Source organism: Gallinula chloropus (genome assembly GCF_964237585.1).
Source record: "Gallinula chloropus genome assembly, chromosome: 15".
NCBI lineage: Eukaryota > Metazoa > Chordata > Aves > Gruiformes > Rallidae > Gallinula > Gallinula chloropus.
Window position 1 is genome coordinate 2,083,764 of NC_140100.1, and position 23,156 is coordinate 2,106,919.

The 23,156-nt window shown below is 40.2% G+C and overlaps 1 long non-coding RNA gene across 1 annotated transcript; it reads right to left on the bottom strand.

Annotated features, from left to right (window-relative positions):
- Nucleotides 1-1,049: 1,049 nt before the first annotated feature.
- LOC311197253 lies at nucleotides 1,050-4,234 on the bottom strand. Its single transcript, XR_014617622.1, has 3 exons — nucleotides 4,173-4,234; nucleotides 3,060-3,173; nucleotides 1,050-1,283 (listed from the first exon to the last, which is right to left on the bottom strand). It is a non-coding gene; the product is annotated as an uncharacterized lncRNA (long non-coding RNA).
- Between the last annotated feature and the right edge of the window lie 18,922 nt (nucleotides 4,235-23,156).

Genomic DNA, 23,156 nt, shown 5'->3' on the forward strand with positions numbered 1-23,156 from the left:
AGTTGTGAATATCTATAGGCAACTCTGGGGTCCTTCCTGAGGTTGCACCTCAGGAAGATCGTGGATGGGTATTTGGTTTGTGTATTATTATATAAGAATAAATTACAACAGCAAGTTCACTAAGGTTCAAAAATCCACGACTACCAGCAGAGCCACCATAAAAACCAGTAAGCTTTTATCTATAGAGGAAGAAAAGCACTTTTATTCCTCTCTAGTTTCCATTTCGATCACTCAAGAGCCTGTTTTAATATTCTCCAGAGACATGAAATTAAAAGACCTTTAAGAAAGGAACAGGAAAGAAAGAACATGGAGGAAGTGGGAACGTTTGCAACCATGATAGGACCTATGGAATATGCTGCAGTGGTAAACATCACCTTTCTGCCTCAACCCATCGAAAGACAGTATTTGTGGACAGTCTAAGGTTACAGAAGTATGGCAGTTCTCAGGAAAAGTTGCAGCTGAGGAAATCTGTGTCTCCAAACCAGTAATTACAGTGAAGTAGGTTCAATATGTTTGCGTAAGACTTACATTTGGAAGGTCACAGAACTCAAGGCCCACGTAGTAGTCAAGGCAAGATGAGTAGTTTGTTTCTACTTTACCCAGAATCTTCTGTTTGGTGCACGAGGTCAGGAAAATATTTTCCAGAACAGCTTCTAACTGAAATTTATCAGGATACAAGAACTGATTTCTCTGCAAGGACCCAAGAAAGCAAAGTTAAAACATGACAACAGAATCTCTGACACTCCTCCACTCACCCCAGCTCTCGAGCTCATCCTGTCCCCATGCTGGCTTTCGTTATTCTAGTAGCTTCAGGGTTTTAGTGTAACATTTCCACTTGACAGTGTTTTGGCCTATCAGCACAGTTATTGGTCCCCATCCTACAGAATTAACTCAAAAGGATTGCAAATTTAGGGCACTAGTAAGGACTCTAGTTTGTAACAACTCTTATTTTCTTAATTATGCTACATTTAACTTTCTTCCTATGGAGAGAAAAATGTAAAAGGTAAACATAGTGGTATTCCAGGAAGTGATATTCCACCAAAGCCTGCTTACACTCCACTCCAGATTTCACATAAAACCTAAATAAATTCACATATATTAAGAACAGCTTCCATAAAAATGGTGAGTTAGCAGATAAAACTGCCTTCTCTTACCTCATAAGTCAAATTGTGTTTGAATTTTTTGTCATCCCAATTCAGGTCTAGATATTCATTAAAGGATGTTGATCGTCGTGCTAGAGACCCACATGCTTGCAGGTGCTCCACACTCAGTACCCTCTGAAGCTGGAAGAAGGAAAAAAACCAGCCCATACATATTAGCAATCTTCTAAAAAACATGTTCAGTATATACTAGAGCAGTCCCCTCCTGGGCAGAAGGACAGCCCTGTGTGAACCCCTGAACGGTCTACATCCAGACCAGGCTGCTTCAAAAAGAAACCTAAGGGGTTGATGATTCTGTCCTGAGGGAACACTGCATCTCAAACGTATCTGAGAACATGAAACAGAATTCTTTTTCAACTCATCTTACACATAAAAAGAAAAAAGAAGAAAAAGCTTGACTTCAAGTTAAAGGTCTTCACATTATTTTTCAACAGTCTTGGGAACCTGGAGAGGTCCCAGTCGACTGGAAGTTAGCAAATGTCCCAGTTTTCAAGAGGGGCAAGAAAGGAGACCCTGGTAACTACAGGCCTGTCAGTCTCACCACAGTGCCTGGTAAAATTATGGAGAAAATCATACTGGGAGTTATTGAAAAACACCTAAAGGACACCACAGTCCTTGGTCACAGCCAACACAGGTGCAGAAGAGGAAGATCCTGTCTATCCAATCTGATCTCCTTTTAGGACAAAGCCACCCAGCTGGTTGACCAAGGGAAACCAGCTGATGTTACTGGTCTGGATTTCAGTCCAGCCTCCGATACCACCTCTCACAGCATCTCACTGGACAAAACGTCCAACTAGACAAAGCTATAATGTGTTGGGTGAGCAACTGGCTGAAGGGTCAGGACCCAGAGGGTGTTGGTGAATAAGGTTACATCTGACTGGTGGCCAGTCACTTGTGGGGTTCCCCAGGGTTCCATTTTAGGCCCAGTTCTTTTAAATATTTTCATAAACAACCTGGACACAGGACTAGAGGGTGTCTTAAGTAAATTTGCATATGACTCCAAATTGGGAGGAGCTGTTGACTCTGTTGAGGGTGGAGAAGCCTTACAGAGAGACCTGGACAGATCAGAGCTGGGCAATCACCAACAGTGTGAAGTTTAACGAGGGCAAGAGGCAGATTCTGCACCTGGGAAGGGGCAACCCTGGCTGCACATCCAGACTGGGGGATCGGATGCTGAGAGGGATTTGGGGATCTTGATTCACAGCAAGTTAACCATGAGCCAGCAGTGTGCCCAGGCACACAGCACAGCCAACTGTACCCTGGGGTGCATCAAGCCTGGCACGGCCAGTGGGTCCAGGGAGCTGACTGTCCCACTCTACACTGCACTGGTGCGGCCTCACCTTGAGTACTAATTTGGGCGTCATAGTACAAGAGGGACATAAAAATACTGGAGAGTGTCCAGAGGAGGGCAACGAGGATGGTGAAGGGTCTAGATGGAAAGTCTGATGAGGAGAGGCTGAAGTCTCTGGGTTTGTACATTGCAATTTGTTGTTTCCTGATGGGGGGAGCGAAGGGGCGGCGCCGATCTCTCCTCTTGGGTGACCAGGGATAGAACCTGAGGGAGTGGCGTGAAGCTGCGACAGGGGAGCTTCAGGCTGGATGCTAGGAGGAGGCTCTTTACTGAGAGGGTGGTTGGGCACTGGAACAGACTACCCAGAGAAGTGGCTACAGCACTACTGAGCTTGACTGAGTTCAAGAAGCATCTGAATGATGTGCTCAGTCCCATGCTCTGACTTGGCTGGCCCTGTGTGGAGCCAGGAGTTGGACTTGATTATCCTTATGGGTCCCTCTCAACTCATGAGATTCTGTGATTCTATATGATAACAACTGCAGAAGAAAGTAATTCTGTGAGACTCAATTTAGCTACACCCATCCCTTTTTAGACTCAAAGTCTCATACCTGACCTGAAGAGAGTGTCATACAGCCATCCCAGGAAGTGATGTTCAACTTTGATTTATCCTCCAGGGTCAGTTGGATGACAGCAGGCTGTCCACCATTCCCTGTGAGCTGCAGCTGAAACCAGAAGAGAGGATTTGTCCAGTGAAGTAAGACCAGAACTAGCAGAACATGCAGGGTGATCTAGCAGAATGATCTCCACCCAGTGGACAAAAAGAGAAGCACAATTAAAAATGCCCCAGAACAACGTTAGACATTACTAAATCCATGTGGCCTGGAAGCTCAGGGCCTTAGACAAACACACCAGGAAACTGCACTTGTACAACTGAGGCAACAGAAGTTAATTCTCTTCTCTGGAAGCTGCACTGGGTGTACCATGCATAGACATTAATGACACCAGTGGAATAATGACACTACTAAGAGAACTAGTCCTCTGCATACAACACTTGAGACATACCTATTCACAAAGTGAAAACCACCTGAGAGCACTCTGTGGTACACCTGGCAGTGCCAAAGACTCCAGATGAATAAACAGAACGTTGAACAGCTTGTGCAGCTTATCACTGAGGAGAAATTCTTCAGCTTCAGCAACTGGAGGGGCCTGGCCCATGCAATGCATTTTCAGATAGAAAATACTCAGTCACCTTTTACTCTGAAGGATGATTTGTGGAGTTCTTCCTCTTTTTCCCCAAAAGTGCACCTCACAATTCTATTTTAAAGCCTTTCTTAGTCTGCACTGGCTTGGGGTTTTAGTTTTGTTTTGTTTGTTTGTTCTTGTTTGTTTTGTTGGGTTTTTTTTTAATACAAGTTTGTTCATCACTTTGTGGACAAAATGTGCCTTGTTTTCACTGCTGGACTGGCTTCTGTCCACTTACAGCTTCTTACCATTCAAAACTGGTCAAAGCTAAAAGTGAAAGACAGGTGCTGTCAGCTAGCAACAGTTACACCTGGAAAAAGCAAACAGTGCTGGTTCTTTGGACACAAGGAAATTATAGCATGTCGTGATCTTTACATTTTTCAGGATCATACCTGGTTCTGAAATTGAGATGAAAGGTACACTAACAGTAAATACAGTATTACAGCTTTGAGCTTTGCAGCCCTTTCTCATGATCTCACCTGCTGGTTGTACTTTCTGCCTCTTCTTTCTGACAGGGAATGGACCTCCAGTTGCTTCAGAGTGTAATTAAATGGGTGGGCAACCATGGCTTTGTAGTACATTCTGTCTTTTCCAAACTTCAGAGAAGATGACAGTGATACCTGATCCGTAACAGTGGACAAAAAGGAACTTGTGACCTAAAACACCTCTCATGTATGACCTCAAACACTGACCCAGTAAGATTTCCCTCTACCTTTCTCTCAGATGAAATATGTGCATAATAAAGTCTACTTTAAAGTAGTGAGGAAAATTAACATTCAAATGAGGACATTCTCCTACCTGCATTTCCTATATGGTGGAGATAAAAGTAAAAACATTCTCTGTATTTTACATGAAAAACAGAGATGAGGCTCAAGTCTGGTCTCATCTTTAGGCAGGACTCCACTGCCACAGAATGCTTAGAGGCAGCTTGCAAAGTTGAAGCATAAAGAAACCCATGTGCAGAATCAGGAACTAAATTCTGCAATACTGCTGGGGAGCTATCACATACCCCTTCAAAATACATCTGTAACAATCTGAGTAGTGGTAACACTTAAATAGCTGTAGTAATTTAAGTAGCAGTACAAAAATCCATCCTATAAATCTAAAGTAAATTGGGGGATTTTAGCACTTCTAAACTAGAATTTCAAGGGGTTTTTGCAGACACATTTATGTTTCTGGGTGGTAACCTATTTTTAACACTGGTTTTTATATTTCCTTTATTTGGACAATAATGTAATACTCAGGCAAGGCAGACACACATAGAGATGGCAAGGTCAGGTGCAAGTCTGTAAGCTTCCCCATTTAATCACTTGTGGAAATTAACTGAAGTTGTGGAGTTCTGTCAGTTTTACGATTTCTATTTTAAAGAAATAATGCTGAACAAAATACAAAAGAGCTTCAATTGAATCAGTAATGCTGAAAATGCAAAGCACAACTATGTGTCATGTTTATATGTGGGTAAACATAGCATATATCTATGTAACAGATAGGTTCTTCATCCTTTTCAACCTCATACTAATGCTCACATGTACTCATTTGTTTTAGATTTTATTTCTTCCTCCCTACATTTCTTTAACCATGATGTTTGTGCTATTCTTTCCATCTAGAGCTGCCCTTTCTGACCTAGAGCCTTTGAGAGCATGGGGAATGGCCTTCATACAGTGCTTTGAACCATTTGCATTTCATTGCCTCTGGTTATGCAACAACCTGCGGGGTTACTGCAAACAAAAGAATACTATGGCCTGGAAAACGCTTCCAGCAAGAGTATCACCTGCCCATCTTTCACAGCCATTGCCTCCTACCTGAATGGCTGGCTTTATTAATTCCTTTTTGCTATTTAATAATAATTAAAAAAACCCCACTTTGATATTCTTGTAATTCTCCCAGTATTGGATTGCTCTGGGCTGCTGTACCTGGTCCTTCTTATTCCAAATGGCAGCAAGATCATCCCGGTGACTGCGCGCCGAATGCTTCACGTACAAGTTGACCCTGGCGTGCCACGGGAAAGGGATGGAGAGAGGATGGAAAATTTCCACTACAAGGAAGAAAAATCAAGTTTTCCCCGTCACAAATGATAACTGTTCATCTTCTGATAAAGAAAAAGGCACAGGACATAATGTCCCATGGGTAGCAGGGCAACAGAAAACATGGTCTTGTTTACATACACATGTGCCCCTACCTAAGAGACACAATGACTTCAGTGTGCTGATCTCTGCTGAATGTGAAGAAATGTCAGGGCAAACAGGAGGCCTCTGTTTACCAGCAAAACATTAATTACCTGCAGTAATCAATAGACAGATGCCTATACCCAAAAAACTTGCAGTGAGAATAGCCTGGAAAGTTAACCATATGAAGCTTAGATGGCCTGATACTGGAAGAGGAACAGGTTCCAACTCTTAAATAACAGATATTATAGCCTCAGCATATGACTTTGACACCCCAAGGCAGTGGCCAGCATGACAAGTTCCTACCTGCAGCACTCATGAGGTGCAGTAGAGGGACAGAATTTACTACAATTTCTGAAAAAACCTCAGAAATGTGTGACCACAAAAATCAAACATTCCATCCATCCATCCATCCATCCATCCATCCATCCATCCATCCATGAGGGACAAACACATACAAAGAAAGGAGCAAACAGAAAAATAAATAAAAATTAACTCAAAATGAAATGCTTTTACTCTGCAAATTCAAAGGGATATTTGGGCAACATTCAGAAAAATGGTACCTGTGGGATGCATCACTTTATACCTCCAGTGCAGCAACTGAAGGACAAATCTGAGATGTGAGTCACCTCAAAACCCTTTCCTTCTCTCAGCTGTGAGAGATTTGGATTTTGGTACCTACTTCCTAGTAAGTGACCCTGAAATTAGATTACTGGGTATTTGAGGCTGAATCTTCCTCAAACCACATGTGCACTTGTGGAGCAGGGAGTACTTCTGGCTGGCAAGTCGAGGTGTACACCTCACACACATGGAAACCCCGCAGCATGGTAAGATTACAGCTCCTATAAACCTCCTCCTAGGTCCCCTGACTCATCCTGAAAGGAAACATGTTTCTTTTCCAGGACTTTCCAACTGTATCTTTAAGTCAGAAAATTACACAGCCTCATCTGCATTGCAGAGTGCACTACTGCTCATACATGTTCTCCCCCCTCTCACAAAGTTGTTTATGAAAAATATGAAACATTCACTGGCAGAGAACTATGGAACTACATCCAAAATGAAATCAGAGAGCTCCCCACACTGGAATTTCTCATTCAAATCTCTGCTCTGAATGAAACCAAATGCAGATGTGAACTCCAGTCAACCACCTCCCAGTTAAGTATCCTTGTGCCCTGGCTAGAAAGAAAGTAACTACAATAGTTAGCTCTTGTCTCTGTCTACAAATGGTATCTAGTCCAAAAGCAGTTTCTAGATTTCCTTGTCATTAAATATTTAAAATATTCAAAAGCAAATATAAAAATAAACCCAGAGATTTCATTTAATCTGGAACACTTCTGAAACCTGTTGTAAAATAACAGTAAACATTTTAACTTGCTGATGGCTTTTCACTCTGGCCAGGGAAAAAATTGGCCAGAAATTGGCAAAAAAATTTTCCCTGGCACTACTGAAGTTTATTTATATTTTACATTCCACATCCACAAAGCAGATATAGTATTTTGAAGTGAATGTTTCTGGTAGCCAGACTTGCCATGAATTTGAAGCAAACAGGACCTTAAAATGCCTGTATTGAAGCTACTTGAATGTGCATTTTGAATTCAGATTTATGTGGTTTAGTTTATTTTATAGTGTGCTATCAACATTGGCAGAAGACATGAGAAACCTACCCTGAACGTCATGGCCTCCAAGCAGCTTTGGGAAGGGTCCAGTGTAAGTGCCAGTTGCTTTTATCTCTTTGCCATCCCACACAGCTATGTGCCTCAGCATCCGTGTTCTGTTGCCCTTCTGGTAAACTGTCATCAACATAAGCTGCCTTGGCAGAATTTTTAACTAAAAATAGAAGAGGAGGAACATATTAAATCCCAAGTTAAAAGTTAAAAACCTACATGTGTAATTTTGATACTCTAAAGTCCTGTGGAATCTAGCTTTAGAAATGTGTTTATAAAAGGTCTAGTACAACGATACCCTACAGCCTGCTACTTTTTAAAAGCAGCCATCCATTTCTACTTGACTTAATTTCTACAGTGAGTCACCTTCTCACATAATGGAACTTACACAAGAAACTAAGTATCCCCTTTTACCACAGTCTTTGCTTATCATCTATTTTGATTTATTTATCTTTTATCTCACTGAGTAATTAGTGCATCATCAAGAGCCCCACTATTACAGAATGAATCCAACAGATAGCATGATCAGTAATAGCTGAGACATCTTTTCTTTGTTATTTAGAAAAAGAAATATGTGTTGTACCTGCATAATAAAAATTGGTTGCTTTGTAATATATTATTTACCTTATTCCATTTCCAATATATCCTATTGTCCTGGCTTTGACCGAGATAATTTTCTTTCCAGTAGCTGGTATTGTGCTGTGTTTTGGATTTAGTACAAGAATAAGACTGATAACACACTGATGTTTTTAGTTGTTGCTAAGTAGTTGCTCTGTCTACACTAAATCAAGGGTTTTTTCAGCTTCCCAGAACCTGCCAAGTGCACAAGAAGCTGGAGAGCACAGCCGGGACAGCCTGGACAAAGGGATATTCCCTGCCACAGAACGCCATGCTCCAGATAAGCCTGGGGAAGCAGCCAGGAGGCAGGATCACTGCTTAGAAACAGACTGGCCATCAGATTATTTTATTTTTCTTCTGCATGTGGTGAATAATTGCAATTATGTATCACTGTTACTGTTTTTCTCTTCCTTTGTTACCCTATTAAACTAGCTTTATCTCAACCCAGGAGGGTTTCTTCCATCCTCTCCATCCCCTTGGTGCAGGGGACAGGGGTGGGTGAGTGGCTGCATGGTGCTTAGGGGCCAGCTGGGGCTGAACCACTACAATGGTTGTACTCAGTCTGTAGCAACAAACACATATAAAATCAAACAACAGTTTATACCACTGGACACCCAACTAACCTATAGTTGAACATCTGCTCATGCTACTGCAGAAATCAAGGGCAAAGCACCTCATAGCAGCTGGAGCTGTGTTTGACCTTCCCTGTTGGGCAGCCAGCACCCTGAACACCATACTCTAGAGACAGGGCAGTCACAGCTTGCCTTTTACCATGTGACAAGATGATACTAACCTGGGACACAGTCTGTATTATTTCAACGACATGAGTGTAGCTGGTTCCAGTGAAGGTTAGCTTAGCTGTAGCATTGAAATCCCCTTTCTCCATCCCAAGGTAAAGTTTGCCTTTTGCTTCACTCATATCATAATTTACCTTTTCATGTTCCCATTAAATTAAAATAAAAAAGAAAAAAGAGAGAGAAAGACAAAATAAGCTTAAATATCACATTCACATTCTTCACACAGTATTTTATATCATGTTCCTCAGGACCTAAGAGAGATCTGTTTCCCTTATGTTTGTATCATAGAAGGCACAGCTACTAAACAGCATAAAACACACCTAAGAAATCAGGTTTTATGTGAGCAAGAGTAATTGTGCTGACAACTGACCCCTCTCCTCTTCCTTGCTTATCCTCGCTGTCATGTATTTCTGCACTGAAATTGCCAATATTCAGAAGTTCTGCCCAATCTCCCTTTTCTTAGTAGCCAGAATAAGTAAAAACGTTCCTGAGAGGAGTCTACTAGAAGTCATAGAACCATAGGGGTTGGAAGGGACCTCGAGAGATCCTCGGGTCCAACCCCCCAAACGCAGATGCACAGATGTAGAGTCAAACAGAATAAATCCTTTCTGGTAGGTTGGGATTTTTGAAAACATAAACATCTTCAACAACAAAAAGGTCAGGGATACTAGTAGTGTAAAGAATGCAGCTTGACTCCTAAAATATTAGACAAGTGTAACTTGTAGTGATACAGGTGACAGAAAAGTTGCAGACAGTTACCTTAGAAGACAGTTCTGCTGCACTGGGAAAGTACTGTAGAAAGGAGGGATGAGTCTGGAGTGCTTTTATATTCAACTCTTCACTAAAGGGAAGAAATGTACTTTTGTTCAGCAGTATTTCAGAAAGCCCACTCTCACTGACAGCACCAGGTGCACTGAGTACTCTGAGTCTGCCTCAGCTTCCAGAGTCACAAACAGCAGAACCTTCCACTGAATGCTCACCCAGCTCACATCCATACAAAGGCAAAGGAGACCAGTCAGCAGTGCCACCTCTGCCCTCAGTGAAAAATCTGCATATGCATCCCAGTGACAGAAGGTGGCCCACTGGAACAGAACTTACTTTGGTTGGTAATTTACTAGTCATAGTAAATGCATCAGTTTTTTTAAAAAGAGAAAGATATTTTGGAATGTGACTTTGCAAGCATCAGCAGGGTTTCCTGGCTTAGATTTTATGATTATTAGAGAGTTTAACAGAATTTACAGGGCATTTCAGTGGAAATTTCTTTTGGTAGAAACATAACAATTATCTGAAATACTCCAAGGCTGAAAATATTACACCTCTTAAACACCCTCACAAGACTACAGTTTGTTTATATGCTATACCAGGTAACCCTTTTGAAGTAGAAAATGATTATATTCATTCTTCATTTCTTTAAAGAACTTTGAAAATTTTTAGAAGACAGAAAAAGATAAATTAACACAGCAGACACAGCTATACTGATACCAACTCATAAAACCAAGTGAGTCTCCATAATTTTACAAGGTTCAACTGTGACAGAACAATTTAATTTAAACAGTTATGTCAAATCAACATATACTTTAAAGTACTTGTCTAACTCACACCTAGAGTTTTGTGGATTATTTCACTGTATGCTACCTAAATGCTGTGGGGAAGGCAAAAGGACAAGCGTGCCCCAAGCTGTGAGGAGGGGAATCTCTCTGCAGCCCTTCCTAAACTTCTTGAGGAATTCAGACTGTTTGGTGTGACCTATGCACTTTATCAAAGGGTTGTTATCCATTTTACCAGTGCTTTGGTGACTAAACAAGTAGCTGCTTTTTAAATGGAATCACAGTGGCCTAATGACCTTTTTACAGTGCTCAGAATGACCCTTTTACCCTTGCTGGTCTTTTTTCCTACTGATGGTAAAGGAGAAGTTTGTGTTTTGTTCATAGGTCAGCCTCAGAGCTCCTTCCATTTCATTTTCAGTCAAGACTTCTTGAACTGTCATCTGTGAGAAGAAAAAAAACCCAAACAAATTATACACCATAGCTTCTACCCAGCATTTCACCTAAACTGAGCACAACCTCTTGACTAAAACCCATCATCCTGACTGAAGTTCATCTTTCAGACGCCTTCTAGATGCTTTCTAGACCTAAACCAAAAGCATCAACACATGTCTTTTTTCCCTGTATGTCTCCATAGCTACTCACTTGACAAATATTAACCTGTACCCTTATCTGATTTAAGTCTATAGCTACTGGTCCTTACTGATGTCTTCTCTGCTCTTCCTTTTCATGCACTGTAAAGAAACTGCCATTCCTTCTTTTTTTGATGGAGCTCCATGTATCTTTTACCTCAGGGTATTTTCTTCCACAGCTGCTGGCTCCTCTACAGCTTTATCCTGAAACTGCTAAAGAATACCTCTGGTATGCTCCCACACTGACATATGAACACATGTTGTTTTTGCCAAATTCTGTGGGAACAATCATTTTTGAAGTCTTATGACTACAGCACAACCTTACACATGAATAAGGCACCTAAAGAATTAGCATCTCTGACATTCTTTTTTCCACTCAAACATTTAAAGGACAAAAGACATTTCACTAAAGATTAAAGTGAAAGGAGCAGGGTATATATCTCATACCTTTGAAAAAAATGCTGGCATTAAATATTCACTTGAACATGAAAGTTTAATATTGATCTAATATTTATTTTCAGAAAAGTCTACCTTTAATCCTGTATTCTGGGTACTTTTAAGGATTGTCTGGCTCATAGCTTGTAAACAGGTTTCCATCATGTCTAGTGCACCAGGCAACTCATGCAGGTTGTAAAAGTGACTTGGATTGCCTTGAGGGACCATCTCAGCAGAGATGACCCAGAGGGAGCCATGTAGATAGCTCAAACCCAAGTTGTCCCGTAAACCCAAGACTAAACAGGGCAGTGTTGCATAATTCAAAGCCTCAAAACCTGAGTCAATCTCTCACTCAACAAATAATATGCCCCCACTCCCAATCAAACCACTATTCAGTTGCCCAAAAGTAAGATAAAGTGAAGCTGGAGGTTTTCCATTTGGTGTCAACAGACCTAAACAATACAAAGATATGCAAAAGATAGAGCATTCAGAAGTGAACCTCACCCATGAATAAATAAAGATAAGAGGGAACACTGCTAAAGACAAACACCCCAGATGGTATTATCCACTCAGGCTGCTTTCCCGCATATTCCTGCCTGCTGTCACGTAGATCAGGGACTAAAAATCCCAATACTCAGGCTGAGAACTGGGTGGTGCTTCTAAAACTATGCAGCTGGCAGGTCAGGATGTTGGCTGGCCAAGGTAACTGTATTGAGAGCCCTTACCTGAAGGGGTAAGTGAATATTTGGTATGCTTTACATCTGTAGTTGAAGGTGGTTCACTAAACACACATGTAGTACTTAGTGCACTTGTGAGTTATAGTGTTTTCCATGAATCAGCTGTGTGTTGTAACAGTCAATGTTATTAATTGCCTTCAGGCAGTAACAGTGAATTTTGTGAATCACTGTTACAATAATGGTTATTATAATCACTGGTTATAATAATGCATGTTGTGAATCTCTTGTGGTTGTGACACTGTAGTCTCACTGTTAAACTGCAACACTGCATTTCTCCACTGTATCCATAAAATCTGCAATAGTGTCATACTGAATCCACAAGTGTTGTTCAAATACATTGTTTGTTTGAACCATGCAGTTGAGTTTTTGTCACTGCTACTTATCTTCTTCTTTGAAGATGGGGGGTGACCCAGATGTGCTATTCTGTGTCTTACCCTCCAAAAGGGGAGTGGACATTTCAATGATTACTTCTTTCTCCCAAGGGATGAACAGGTACAGCCTTTGCTGACCCTGTCAAGTAGTTTGGAATACAAATCTATTTCTGTTTATTCAACACTGATATGCTTTAGGTATCTATGCTACAAATGCCTTAACCAAGCCAAGGAACTCTCTAGGTATGAAGGACAGCTGTTTTCTACCCTAAGTCCTTTCTACTTTAGTAAGCTGTTTCAGCTAGGATGTAACAATGAATGAGTGCCTTCCTGAAATGATTAATCCTGAAATTGGGGATTGCAGGTACCTGCTGAGTTTCCTTGGAAACAGACCATTAGTTGTGTATTGTAAGTTAAACAAGGATTCAGATAAACTGGGCCAAGTCATCTCTCATCTGCCCCTGTATAAACCTGGAGTAATCTCACTGAGGCCACTGGAACTGCTCTGGATTCATTCTAGTGACAGCTCTAATCAAAGCACGACAAATGATCCATGGTTTATTACCTTAAGAAAGAAGGGAAGTCCCAGATGATGGAGAAGTGATATTGAATGCTTCACCTCTGCTATGAATTCAAATATACCATAAAGTTGAAAGTCTGCACCAACATCCATAGTCACAGTTATATCTTTGTCATCATACTGGATTTCACATATAGTCTTGGCTTTGCTGTCTAAATAAGATCAAAATAGTGACATTTTGAGGGCTCATTTTCAAGAAATTTCAGTCCTGCCTGCAAAAAATGAATCCAGCCAGCATGGATGAAGACATTCAACATGACCAAGTCACCCACACAGGATGACAAGAGCTTCAACCTGTGGCTGGAGGAATGCAGAGATTTTTGGGTGTCCTTAAACATACAAAGTCTTGAATTAACAGAGCTTGTGTACCCACATACAAGTGTTAAGGGACAAGTCAGTTCCCAATGGTAATGTGTTTTTCCAGCTAGAGCTGACTAGTTTATATAGCCACCTGCAGCACTTGGCAGGTAGCAGCCACCTCTTCTAGAGAATTGCTCTGAGTTGTTTTGACCTCTAGGGACAACAGATGCATTTTAAGAGTGGCAGTTTTACTTTCATACAAGAGAAAGCTCCTTTTTAGATACCACCAGCACATCTTAGTTTTTAGCTGTTGAAGGAATAGTTGAAACACCCTCATAAAGCAAGTATATTAAGGCTGCAAGGAATGACAGGTACTTACCTGATTTCTGTAAACTGAGAATCAGGTTGATTGTCTTAGGGTAGCCAGATGCCTCTAGTGCCTTGCTACTATGTACACTTTGGCAAAAGATATCCAGTTGGTGATCAACATAGTAGGAATTTATTATGTATGTGATTGAGGTTTTTCCAGCTGCAATGTGCATGTATCTTTCTTGAGTGGTGTTTTTCCCTTGGAAAACCACATCTATCTAAAAAACATCCAAACAAGCATGTAGATCTAAGTTCTTGAAAAAACACTAAAATGCTATTTATTTTTAAAACAGAAGGCAAATGGAAATGAAAGTTCTCTCTAGTCTATACTTAAGTCGAAAATCTATCCATTAACAAAAAAAAGATCTTAGCCTTTCATTAATCACCTAATACTTTTAAGTACAAAGTCCATGAATTTCAAACCACAATAGCCTCAATGATTTATGTCAAATTCTCATTAGACTCTCTTTTATCCCAGAAAACCATAATAACCTTTATACAAAGGTTTCTTGATCCATGCATACTGCCAGTATTTATTCACTATTTACTAGATAGTAGGTGTTCTAATACTTCCCTGAAAATAGCACCTAAAGAAGTACTTCTTCAAGTATAAAATTCCTCTTAAAGAACATGGGAGCAATATTTTAATTCCCAGTGCAATGCAATGAAACTCTCCTCCTGTAGAGTTACAACATCAACAATACACAAGGTACTAACTCTGATCAGAATAGAATAAACTGGTCCAGAAAGCATTCAAAACAGAATTTTCTAATTCAGTAGTTCAGGTTTTAACCATCCATCATTTCTCAATGTCAGAAAATCTCGGCTTCCATCCTGTGTATTACAAAACAGGACTTTTTGTTCAAACCATGAACATTACAATTACATTATAATACAGAACATTATTGTAATTGTATTGTAATGTAAAGAACATTACAATAAAGAACAATAATTTAAGGATAAAACCAAACCAGAACAAAAGAAACTACCTGTAAAGATGATGGGACTCTGACTTGTAGCAGCCATGGCCAAGTATGATGGAAATTCCCAGTTATGTTGGTACTTGTGTCAAACTCCTGGATTTGTCCTTCGAGAACCATTAGGTGACCACCATAATCCACTTTCATACTCAAGCTCTTGATCACTGCCAGGTTTAACATAGTCTGTGGGCAACAAATGCAAATTATGAAAAAGCAGTTTTGTAAAAGGTAAAGCTCCTTTTAGTCAGGGTTCTTTCTTCAGTTCATCTCAAAAATGCGTCCAAAAATTTAATCTTGTATAATTTCTAACACAACATAGTTACAGATGTCCCTTTTAAGTACAACATTCTAATACACATTCTCCAGTATTGCCATGCCTTGACCCTATTCAAGCAATGGTATGATTTATAAAGAGTAGTTGTTGTGCTGTAGGCTTGTGTATTTCAGATAAAAAATTTGCCAGGAAATCAGCCTGGGAGGAGAATACCATTTGGGATGCAAACCGCAAAATCATTTCAGTACTCACCTCTGCCTAGTCTATACAAGATCTACACTGCAGATCTATCAGACAGACAAAGCATATGAGCTGCCTTTTGTAGCAATAAACTTTTCCTCCTGTATAAATCCTGACTTTTAAGTGAAGCATTATTATTGCATTATGAAGCATCTGTGAAACATGTGCTATGATCTTATGCAAGATGACATAACAGAATAGGTAAGATGATAAAGATGACAAAGTTAACAACTTGGTGAGTAAAATTCCACTCTCCTTGACAGCAAGATGAAAATGTCACCTAAACAGCAAACGTACAAAGTCACACCTACACCCTCTGTTCTTTGTCATCTGACTTCTATAGCTACCACTTCCATCATGGAGTTCATCCCAAGCTGGATTCATGTCTCCTCTGTCAATGCCTAACAACTCACCTGTAACTCCATCCTGTCTTCTATTTGCAAAGTCTTCAGTGCCTCTATGTTATGAGTAAGTTTGTAGCTGAAAGACATGACATCCAACTTCTGGACAAAGCTCAGTTCTTCTCTAATCTGTTCAGTCCAAATAAAATATCACAAGTTAACTGTGTCACATCTCTGATGCTGAGACTACTCTGATAGGAGTGTTAGTATTACTGTACTAATTACATATCAGACCAAAATTTTGAAAACTAAAAAAAAATAAAAAATTATGGTGAAGTATTGAAGTCTCAATTTTATGCTCTAATGGGGAATATGCTACACCAAGTGAATATACTTGATAAGAAAGGTCTGATGGTTTCCAAATGGGACTCATGGATCACTGCTGATGTCAAATTTTCTTCCAGGAGGGACTGCACAGGAGCAGTTGAAAGATAATGCCATCCTTTAATTAAGGCCTTTAAAACCAAACCAGTCCCTGCAGAGTATTACCATAAGGGCCTCATACACAGGTATTTCAAATGGAAAAACAATTAGCTCACTTCAACCTCTATCTCACATCTCACTAATATGGAGGAGACACTTACGTGCTTGCTGTTCACACAAAAGTGCATAAACCTTTTATAGAAGTTGCTGCTTTTTTCTGATACCACATCAACCAAGATCCTCATAGGAATGCCAATGCCAGCAGCTTCTTCAATGTTATGGGTGAGCACCACATCCAAATCTTGTCTTTCCTGTTAATATTTCACAGCACACAGAGCAAAGCATATAGAATGCAAAGCTTGCCACCATACACAGGTCAAAACAGAAATATAGCAAATCTGTCTGTCCTACATTTAATACTAATAAAAACCAATTGCATTGATCTTAGAGAAGTTATGCTAGGAAAAAATGGGGAAAAAAACATCAAGCCTAACAGGATAAAAACCCTATTTCAGCTATGACGGGAAAAATGTGAAGGTTTCTCTCTGGTGGCAAAAAACTCCCACTAACTATCTGCTTCTCTACAGCACAGAAATGCACAGAAATTACCAGTTATGGCAAGAAAGTGACTGATCAAAAGGAAGATGATAGTTCTGCATTGACAACAAGAGAAGCCAAACTTGTAACGGGCAACAGGAAAGCAAGAGATTCCCAGCCCTTCTATGGTGCTGTCTCACTGAGGAAACACACAGCAGTGTCTCATTAACAGCTGCCTGTTATTTTGCTATGTAAATGTCTCCACAAATCACAATCTCTTTTCTTCTCATGCACTGCTGTATACCTCAGTGATGAGTGAAGTGGTACATCAGAGCACCTGTTACACCTCTGGAGTGAGATCACCTCTATTTTACTGCACCTTACAGGTGCTGGGTCTTGAAAGATCTTAGTTTTATTTTGGCATTTATGACTAAAGCTCAAGTATTTATTCCAAATAAAAGGGTTTATAGGGTATGTCACCCAGTACTTTGCACACACAGTCGAACAATCTGCAGGACACTTACATTAGTGATTTGTAGTAAAAGGAGTCCTTGTAATGTACTTTCATCGACAGTGATCAATGTCTGTGAATCAAGGCTCATTTTATCTAGTAAAACATAGCCTGAACCATCAATTTTTACTGGTGCTCCAAGATCCTGTACAGGAAAAAAAAATATTACAATGTCACCACTTTTACACTTACCTGCAGATACACTATACACCTGAAACTTTTTATTTCTAATATGTAGCTTTAATAGCATCTAGCTATAAATCCAGTATGTCAGGCAGCATATCTATCCATAGGATGTTTCAGAAATCCTGACAACTTTTTATTACACTACATACACTTTGTCTTTATTTTGAAGATGTCTGACATTTTTGAGGAGTAAGCCAGCATAAACAGAACACAGGACAAAGTGGCAGCTCTTCCTGCCTCAGCTAAATTCAATTAATTTTCTATGCTTGGCATTGCTCCAGTAGCCCAATGCATCCATAAATCCGGTTAAACCAGACAGCAAACATGGGTTTATTATGGCAGCTCTGGTTTTGGTAGGGGGCAGGTGAATCTTGTCTTTGTATATTTACCCTGACTTGCATATTGAAGCAACAGATTGTGCTGTGATTACACTTCTGTCCTTTCTGTTCCTGTCTACACAGCCCTGACTGGTGGGACCTGTGAGAGGCCAAGCACCACACCACCAGGATTTCCAGGAGCAATACAAATTTTCAGTACAAAAAGTCTGTGCAATCCAGCTAAATTTGCTGCAAAATTCCTGCCCCTCCACCTCCCAGCAACAGTCTGGCCTGGGAAAGCAAAATACTGGGCAATAATTGAGGGGAAAAGTGCCTGTTTCTCAGTCCTACATCAAAAGGCAAGAGGAGCTCAGCACGTCACGCCAACTAGCTGAGAGAGGTCACAGCACAGTCCTTTGCTTTTCTTGGAAAACTCTGAAAGCTGCCTGGCTCCCCAGCTCAGACACTTCCTCCCAGGCAACAACACTGTGTACTCTTTCAGAGTCTTTTTTTGACTTTAGCTGGTGCAAAGATCCCAGTTTATATGTATAAATTTGAGAGTACCTCAAAGAAAATTCTTCCCAATACCTGAATTGTTTGGCATTTGTTTTCTATAAATATTTGCCACTGAAGCTTCCTTTCAGGCTCGAAGTCCCCATTCATCTGAATCTCACAAGCACCTGATTTCATTCCTATTCCAATATGATATTTTAACTGGTTTTGTGCAGTGATGGACAGCTTATTTTCCCATGGGATTTCCTTCAGTTGAGGGAAGTCATGCCTCAGTTGAATTTCCAGTGTGATCTTTGGCTTGCACTCTGCTGTCACCTCAAGATGAGCAGTCTTGCCTTCTGTTTCAAGGACACAGAGAAGTTCTGCTTGGCACTTGTCTTTCTGAACAGATCCTGTGAGCCGTGACTGAGTTGGAATATTGAGATCCTATAGATAGAGAGAAAAAAAATCTTTTGGATTACACATATACCTCAGCACAAGTCAGTGTTGAGTCTTTTTTCTTTTCCCTTTAGCAGACAGGGACATGTTATGCTACAATACCAGAGACAAAATATACACTCTCTGCACTGCATTCCTACCCCCCACAGTGGGTTAAAGTGGCACTTTTGCCTCACTAAGGTCTGAGGGAAGATTTTAGGATGCCCCTGCTGACTTTACAACTTCTGTATCTGTTTGAAGTTTTACACTTACAAAAAAACAAACCATCTATTACTTCAGAGTGGCAAAGTTTACTGACCATCCCCTGCTTTGTCAGACAAGACCAATCTCAATTTTCAAACAAATTAAACCACAAAAAAATATCAGGCCTAACAAACATTCTTTATCTGGTTTTAATAGTTTGTTAGGGTTTTTTTAAAACCAAACTATTCAAGCTTGTCTTGTGCAACGACAAATGTTTCTGCTCATTCTTTCCAAGTATTTGTAAAATTAATGACAATTCTACACGTTTAACATTTTAAGTGGCTTTCATTCCCTCTGTTATTGATGACACACACTTTCCTGGCGCTTTTGGTTTTATATTGCTGCTTTGTAGTTGAAGGAGTTAAAATGCAGTAGTTAAAAGCAAAACATAAATACCTAGGAACATCTGGGAAAAATCCCTAATCTGTCTTTCTAAATGTAGTCAGTGAGTCTAGATGAAAAAAAACAGGAACATTTCACAACTTCTCCTTTTATCAAAGAGACATACCAGAAAATGTATTTTTTGACAAACAATTCAAACTAAACCAGCTTTTCAGCCTTAGAGGACAGCCTCAGCATGCAAAAACAACGAGCAGCAAAGACTAAACTAATCTCAGTCTACAGAGAACACCTATGAACAGATACATTAGAAGCTTTCTATGCATAAGGCTGTAAGTCAGATGTGTCTATAGAGTGATTTTCCAACACTCAAGCATTGTTCCTTTAGCAAAACCCCTGTCTGGCATTTGATCCCAATTCTCTTCAAAAGCCTCCCAGAGCTACCTGCAGAAGCTGACATTCTGTTTCTGTTTCCAGTGTCCATTCAGCTTTATTCTGAACATGGAGATCTCCTCTAGCCTTCAGTTTGCATTTGCCAGCCTGCAGCAACAAAACACCCTCAGTGGTGGAGTCGGTGGCTGCTGACAGTAGGACAGAGTTTTCAAAAGGCAGCCCAAGCTGACTCAGCCAGTGAACTGAATGTCTGAGCGTCCCTTGGAGCGAATATTCGTGTTCACAGGAGGTGTGTATCTGCACATCAACTGTTCTGCCATCAGAGTGGAGGTTCACTAACAAGTCAATGTTGCAGATGCTCCAATGAAATGAGCCCCCAAAGGCTACAGCATGAGGCAATCCCATCTTCTGCAACAGAAAAGATTATAGTATTTAAAGCACATAAAGTAAAGCAACTGTCCTCCTAATTTGATTTGAATTAATATTTTTAAGCAACTCTTATGGCAACACTAGTATCATCTACCATTGTATTACTCCAAATTCTCATCTTCAAACACACTCCCTCTGCAAGTGCTCTGACCCACTGCTCTACCAGAACAACTTTACTGACCAAACCTGTTATTTCCATAACTAATAGTGTCAGCAGATAGTTCTGACTTATAATGATCTGAAATACATGGACTGTAATGCCATACAGAAAACAATCTAGGCTTACCTCTAGAATGCCACACTTGTTTCTGAAGGTGAGTACCCACTCTGTATCTGTTTCATTGCTTGCCAGCCTCACTTCCCCATCAGCTTTTAAACTGCAAGGCCCAAGGACAATACCAAGCGTGCCCTTATATTTGTCACTTCTCATGGCAGACACTGTCACTTGGTTCTCTCTGGCAATTCCCAGAGACTGCAGCAAGGGCCAAGAATGCTGGAAGTCAATTTCCAAATGAGGCTGGTCACTAGTGGTGGCATGGAGTTGCAGGCCAGCAAACACGTCATGAAAAGAAGCATGTCCAAAGAAGATGACAGTAAAATTGCTGGTAAATATTGACCCATTCAGTGAAACTCTTGCTGGAGTCTGGAAAAAATCACAGGAAAAACTGTTGTCAAGTTTGCTTTCCTGTCAGGCCATATACTGTTTTTAAATGCTCATGTTACTAAAAGAGAACTTTTTCCCTGACACCACTTTGTATTCATTCTACATATTTATAAATGCCTAAACAAACAGAGAGATAGCCTAAAATCTGTATTTTGGAGTTCCATAATAAAAATAATAGGTAAAAAAAAAAAACAAACAGCTCCACAACTCTATTAAAACTATTAAGAATACCAGAAAAATCAACTGGTAGTGCTTGTTCTATCCTCACTTCTGGTTTAACTGTAAGTAAACAGAGCTCCTGTAATGTAAGAATGAGTTCCATTGCCCTCAGACCTCAGCAGGAGTGACCAGTGCTGTGAAGACTGAACCCACATTAAACAAGGAAGGAACTGAAATGTATTTGGTATTTCAGGCATTAGAACATTCATGGGCATCAGTCTCACAGTGATTACTCTCTTTCTGGAGACAAATCTTCTGTAATGTCATTCAGGGGAGACGCTTTTCATACACCCTGAGTAATATGTCAGATTATAAGGTAAATCTTTGTCGAACAGTTCAAGAGCCACAGGGACTTTCACAAACAAATGGTTAGCTAGAAACAGCAGAAAATAGAATAAACCATGAAATTCTCTGCTGGTGCCTCCTATGTTCTCCTGTCCAGTTCCTATCACGTCGGCTGCTCAACACTAAACCAAGAACCTTTACACTGAGAGTTCAGTTCTCAATGGCAGCAGATCCTGTTCAGAGCTGTCAGCCAGAAACATACATGTGACTCTTGCCTCTTGCCTGGTGCACACCTCTTCTCTCACAATATGACTTTTCTGTGAGGTGCAAGCTCTTGCACTGAACTCTGAAGCAGCACAACTTGACTGTTTGCTGTAGGAGTCAGGAATATTGCCTTGAAAATTGCATCTGTGGGGCCCTTAAACATCCTTTACCTCTACTTTATATTCTGCACTCAGTGCACAGCTGTGCACTAATGGTGTACATTTATATCACTTGCATTCAAGTTTGTTGACAACTCTGATTCACAATAACCAATCCAGTGTATGATGGTGAAACTGAGTGCAACCCTCCCCATGGATTTGTACGGTTTTTGATGGAAAAGTAACCCAATCTGTCTGAATCTGTGAATATTAAGGAACAAAAGTACCCGAAAGTGTGTGCAAAACTTTCAGCTAACTCAAATATATTTCTACATCTCTGAAAACTTCCAGCACTTGGATTCCCTTAGAGGCAGTTAAGAGAGTTTATAAATTAAGTCAGTACCTCAAAATGATGAAATGTAACTGCTCCATTGCAAAGGCCAGAAAGTTGTTTGTTAGAAGATTGTCCACTGCAAGTGACCTGTTGGCATTATCAACAATGCACATTCAGAGCATGAAGAAAAGCAGAGAGGACTAAAATACAAAAAGCAGCAAGCTAAAAGGCTGCTTTCAGGATAAAAAGCATGAAGATACTAAATCATAGCTTTAAGATTAAAGGTTAAAGATCTGTTTCAAAAAGATAAAGTTTAGTGGATCTGAGGCTAAATTATCTCTCTAATCTTGCATTACCATGCCAAAATATTATCAGCATAGATAAAGGCAGAAGAATATCTTCAAAGAGTAGGAAGCCATTACTGACTAGACAACTATTTTTGATAAGCTGGATTTTGATTTCAACAGAAGATAGTGGTATTACTTATGTTCAGCATAGAAAATACCACAGTCACAAATAGACATTTAGTATTTCAAATGCCATCAGCTGTGTCCTTGGTTGCAGAAAGTGAAGTCCCTGGGGAGTGCTGTTGGCTGTATAAAAATCACTGCTGTTATTATTCACTCTGCTGTTAATATCACTGCACCACAGCCATGTGATCCACCTGCAAACCCTGCTTTAGCAAGATGGAAAATCTGGGATTGCATGTTAATGTGCCTGGGCAAGAATCCAGTCCAGTTTCATGGCACACGTTTGGTTACCCTGCACATCTTCAAAATCTGCTCCTTATTGCTAAGACAACAATTTTAGGCTTTCTGTACTGGTCTTGTTTGCCAAAAATCTCTCTTCTGACCTGCTAGCTTGGTCTTAAGAGGAAAATTTAAACAGTTGATAATGCACAGCAGAAAGCTACAGCAAATACACCACAGAGTAGGATTTCTGCTAACCTCTAGTACACATGGAACAATGCCAACTAGTCCTTCTGCATCATGGTGAAGTGAAAGAGAAATTTCCATAGCACTGCCAGTGGTTTTCTTCTCTATTTCAATTCTGAGCTGTTCCATCTCCACTGTGGTGGTTATCCCTGCAGCAGTCTCTCTGGTGAAATTCTATGTACAAAAGACACAAAGTCAAGGAAAGAAACAAAAAGCAACATCTCAGCA